We start from the raw sequence: 5,761 nt of genomic DNA, 5'->3' as shown, positions 1-5,761 counted from the left end.
TTTTTTTTTTTTTTTTTTTATCCTTTTTTGTGCTTGTTCTTCTATCTTAGTAGTGTTGAGATATTTATCTTCTAGCTCACTAGTTCTGGCTTTTATCGCTTCAATTCTACGCCTTTGCCCTTTCAGTGTATTATCCATTTCTGATATTCTATTATCAATTGTTTGGACCTCTTTCTGTAGGTTTTGAATTGTTTCCAATTCTGTATCTGTCTTATTTGATTGTTCCTGTAGTGTTTTCCTGGCTTCTTCGTTATTTTTCTCAACTCCATTGTAAAGTGTTTTGATACATTTTATAATGATTTTTCTGAATTCCATCTCAGGCATTTCCAAAACCTGCCCATCTTCCAGTATGGAGTGTAGGTCTACTTCCAGCTCATTTGCCTCAGTCACTTTATATAATTTCGGGACATGTGCTGCTGTGGTCATTTGTTTCCATTTTTTTGGGCATATTCATGAGTTATCTGTGGCCTTAATACTTAGATAGGTGTGTATTTTGGTATTTTTTATGCTTTCTGATTGCCTCTAGGTAGATGTGATCAGAAGATGGGCTTCCCTTTTCACTCTTCTTCCTGAGAAATTTCAAGGTGCCACTGTTGGTTGTTGTGATGTAACTCAGGGTTTAATTTTCACCTATTACCTTTTTAGTCTGCCTATCCTGCTCCACAATCCCCGTTCAGGCCTTTTTCCTAGTGATAAACAGTTCAGGGCTAGCTGTAGCTGTTTTGTGCTGCTGTTTGGTTTTAAGTAGAAACTGTCACTTTAAATTTCGAGGAGATCTCTGGGCATGTGTAGCAGAACCCTCTGGGGGTGGGGGCAGGGTGTCCACTTGCTCCTGAACCCCCTCTTGCCACCTGAATGGAGGTGCACAGAGAGAGACTAATGAACAGATACCAAAAAAAAATGTCCACACCTTTATCTCTGTGGTTCTGTCAGGTGTCCATGACTGCTCTGATCCTTCCCCGACTTGGTCTTGCCCAAAATGGCGGCTCCAGGAGGGAGCAGCTGAGCATCTTGAATTAGAAAGCAATGGATTTCTTGCTTCTGCTACAAATTCCTCTAGCTGTAAGTCTTCCAACCTTCTAAATATTACTTTATATGTTTTTTAGAGTTCTTGGACCATCCCCTGAGCCTGCTTGGTCCGGTATTCTGTGTTGTTGCTGATGGAGTTCCTCACTACACTTCTACCTGATCCGCCATCTTGTTTGTTTTCTCTTATAAAACATCTTGAACCTCTCATTGTAGCGTCAGATGTTTGTATCTCTCCATGACTCAAGAAGTCATGGAATACTCCAAAAAGTGACTTTTTGTGTGTGTATTCTTCCCCAGACAAGTGATTTATTTCTACAGCTTCGTGAAGTTTATCTGAGGCAGACATATCATCTTCATCAGATAGTAGGCTTTCAAAGACATACTAATCACTGCCATGACCGCTTTTCTTCTCATCATCCATATTATCCCAAACACTGCCATCTTCAGCCTATGACTTATGTATGAGGGTGAGTTAAAAAAAGGTATTGTTCCAAAATCATTGAATCCTTATTAAGCAAAATCATCAACATTTGACCACCACTTATCTGTCAGTTGTTGTATTGTGATGGTTTATATATTGCAGTGATGCTGGAAGCATGGGTATTTTAAATACCAGCAGGGTCACCAATGGTGGACAGATTTCAGCTGAACTTCCAGATGAAGACCAACTAGGAAGAAGGAAAGACGGGCTACTTCTGAATATTTAATCACTGAAAACCTTATGAATAACAGTGGAACACTATCAACCTGTATGCTGAGCAAATAATCCAAGAAGCTGGATTATATGAAGAAAAACATGGCACCCGGATAGGCAGAAGACTCATTAACAACCTTCGATATGCTAATGATACAACCTTGCTTATTGAAAGCAAGAGGACTTAAAGTATTTATTGATGAAGATCAAAGACCACAGCGCCTTGATGTAAAGAAAGAAAAAAAAAAAATGCTCACCACTGGAACAATAAATAACATCCATATAAATGGAGAAAAGATTCAAGATGTCAAAGAAATCATTTTGCTCAGATTAACCATCAACACTCATGGAAGTAGCAGTCAAGAAATCAAGTGACATATTGCATTAGGCAAATTTGCTGTACGATATCTCTTTACAGTGTTGAAGAGCAAAGATGTCAGTTTGAGGACTAAGGTATGCCTGCCCCAAGCCATGGTATTTTCAGTAACCTCATATGCATGTGAAAGTTGGACAGTAAATAAGGAAGACTGTAGAGGAATGATACATTTGAGCTATGGTATTGGAGATTATTAAAAGTATCATGGACTGCCAAAAGAACAAACCAATATGTGTTGGCTGAAGTACTTCCAGCATGCTCCCTGGAAGCCAGAATGGTCAGACTTCATCTCTCATACTTCAGACATATTGTTAGGAGAGACCAGTCCCTGGAGAATGGTATCATATTTGGTAAAATGGAGGTGGTAGTGATGTGCTGTAGAGTCAGTTCTGACTCATAGTGACCCTGTATAGAGTTTCCAAGGCTGTAAATCTTTATGGGAGCAGAAAGCCTCATTTTTTCTCCTGCAGAACCACTGGTAGTTTTGAACTGCTGACTTTGTTATTAGCAGCCCAACTCATAACCAACTTGCTACCAGAGTGGTAAAATGGAAGATCTGAGAAAAAGAGGAATCCTCTATTTATATTGACAATCTTCTGATGGTGAGATTTCCATCTCTCTAACCCTTCCTAGTATGACACTGTGGGTTAATGCACCAGACTGCAAAGCTGTTTGAACTGCAAGGTCATCAGTTCAAGCTCACCAGCTGCTCCTCAGAAACCCTATACAGGCACTTAACAACAACAAAAACAACAACCCTTCCCCCAAAGAATTCTATGCTCTTTAATTTACATCACTGAGAACCACAGTTTTGGCATCCTTCAGAGAATTAAATTTCATTCCTTTGAAATGTTCTTTGAATTTTGAGAACAAAAAGAAGTGTGAAGAGACAAGGTAAGTGGTGTAGGGTGGATGGGTAAGGTTTCTCAACAAACTATCACAGGACAGCCCTGGAAGAATGAGTAAGTGCATTGTTGTTGTAGGAAAAGGTTGTGATGAGGGAAAAAAAATCCTCTGTGCAACTTTCCTGCTACTTTCCTCACCAATGCAGTTTCCCATTTTCTTAAAACGTTCTCATGAAAAGTTCCCCTGATAGTCCTGTGTCCTTTGTAAAACTTTGTTAAGATTACTCCCCACAATGAGTCCCCATAACTTTCTGAGTTGACCTCTCTGCCTTGAATCTAAGTAGCACAGCAGATCCCTTTGAAGCAACTTTTTTGATTGGATCTTTCATTCAAAGACACCCTAAGGAGACTCAGACGAGTGTATTATTGATAGAACTTGTCTCCAGCCATCCACTAATCTCAGAGATACGCTTCAACATGTTTTGTTTGGAATAAACCCATGCATATATGAAGTAAAACCCTCATAGCAATAATTTTTAACTTACCCTCATGTATCCAATTCCTTTTCCTTTCCTCTTGCCTTACTGACTTGACGAATAAAATAATCTTAGAGCAGATTATCTGGATTGTTAAAGTAAAAATCCTTATTAAGAGCTGCAATAATGTCAGGATCAAAATTCAGTCTAGGGCCTGAAACAAGAGCAGCTTTATTTAGCAATCCAATGTCTTCCTTAAACTCTGACACAAACTTTGATGAAGACAACTTAATTCCAATATTTGGAATTACTAAAGTTTCTTCTTTCTCATTCTTCCTATGTGTATATTGAAATTACTTGTGGGAATGAGCTCCCTGGGCCCACACAGTTCTTCCAGATACTGCAGGTAGTCATAGTCATCATCATATTTCATTCCAGGATTCCCAGGAGCATGCTGGCAGTACTTCAGCCAAGACAAATTGGTTTGTTCTTTTGGCAGTCCATGATATTTTTAATAATCTTCAACACCATAGCTCAAATGCATCAATTCATCTACAGTCATTCCATATTTCATCTGTTCTGCTTGCCTTTCTTTATTATCTACTTTCTGTGTGGGCAACAGAACCCCTTGAGATATGGTCTTATCTTCTGCTTTGGTGGACCAGGCAAAAGGGCACAGTTTTCCTCTTCTCTATAACGGGATTTTCTTCTGTGAGGCTGTTATGCCTTCATTCGCAACATCCCGGGTCTGGACAGTGGCCGGTTCACAGCAGCACTTTTAGGCCAAGCCTCATGAAAAACCTCAAGTTGTGTTACATTGCATTACCTATCATTTAGTTTGTGAATACAGACATACCTTGGAGATATGTGAGTTCCATTCCAGACCACCAAATAAAAGGGAATATTGCACTAAAGCAAGTCACACCCATTTTGTGGGACCCTAGTGTGTATAAAAGATGTGTATACACTATACCATAATCTGGTAAATTATAATAGCATTATGAAGGAGTTAAAAATACTGTGAGAATTACCACAATGTGACCCAAGTGATCACCAAGTGAGCACATGCTGCTGGAATACCACACCCATAGACTTGTTCAGGAGTTCTGGTGTGGTACTGTAGCATAAGCACTCAACTGTAAAGTTGGTTTGAACCACAAGATCAGTGGTTCAAACTTACCAGCTGCTCCTCAGAAACCCTTTACAGGGTCGCTGTGGGTCAGAACTGACTTGCGGCACTTAACAACAACAAGACTTGTTCAGTGCAGGGTTGTCACCAACCTTCAATTTGTAAAAATACAGGCTCTGCGAAGTGCAACAGTGAAGTGCAATAAAATGAAGCCTGCTTGTATATATCACCACAGTTCTTACTTACTTAGCTTATAATAACCTATGCATTTAGGTAGAATGATTGTTAATTATCATTATTATAAAAAATATCTAAGTATCTGCATATAAATATATCTATATAACTACACATTTTCTGAAGGAAATTCCATAGACACATTTCCTTATATATTCCCAATAATAACCTCAAAATAATATATGTTGTATGATAAGTTTCTCATCTATTTTTTATCTCAAAAACACCATCTGAAACCCAAGAGGAAATGCATAGGACTGCATACCTGCAGGTACTCAGTAAATGATGAATTGTTGTTGTTAAGTGCCACTGAGTCGGTTCTGACCCATAGCAACCCTGCATAGGGTTTCCAAGGAGCGGCTGGTGAGCTGCAACCACAGACCTTGCATTCAAACCGACTTTGAAGTCCAGCTTATTAACCCACAATGATGAATGGTGGTGGCTATGTGCTGTCGAGTCAGTTCCAATGCATTGCAACCCTGTATAGGGTTTCTGAGGTTATAAATCTTTACAGGAGCAGAAAGCCTCATTTTCCTCCTACGGAACAGCTGGTAGTTTCTAACTGCAAGCAGCCCAATGATGAATAGCCACTGTTAAGTCTTTGTCCTTAGTAATTCTGATATTGTAAATGTGGCAATCATTTATTCAAGCAATTAGTTGTCCTTAGAGTCTCTCCTTAATCTTTTAGTAAAAATACGACACAGTCAGGGTAGAAAGTTCAAGAACTTGAAATCTTTTTCACAAATCATTTATTAAGACTGTCATTCGAAAAGTTACGTGGAATACTCTTTCCCTGAATCTCTTCAGCTTTTTTTTTTTTTTTCTTGCCTGTCTTTTCTGGTTTATAACCGACACAGCTGTGTTACAACCACACGGCAAGGTTTTGCAACAGAATGGCCTTGAAATAGGATACTGCCTAGTTGAAAATTTAGGCAATCAAACTTTTCCTGCTAGAACTCACATGTTACTTTCTGCAGG

General features: G+C 39.1%; 1 pseudogene; it reads right to left on the bottom strand.

The window, feature by feature from the left end:
- LOC102828697 overlaps window positions 1-4,349 on the bottom strand; it is a 6,830-nt pseudogene extending 2,481 nt beyond the window's left edge.
- Between the last annotated feature and the right edge of the window lie 1,412 nt (window positions 4,350-5,761).

The sequence above is a fragment of the Chrysochloris asiatica genome, unplaced genomic scaffold (genome assembly GCF_000296735.1).
Source record: "Chrysochloris asiatica unplaced genomic scaffold, ChrAsi1.0 scaffold00004, whole genome shotgun sequence".
NCBI lineage: Eukaryota > Metazoa > Chordata > Mammalia > Afrosoricida > Chrysochloridae > Chrysochloris > Chrysochloris asiatica.
The sequence above is the reverse complement of the archived record's forward strand: the minus strand, read 5'-3'. Positions and strand labels throughout refer to the sequence as shown.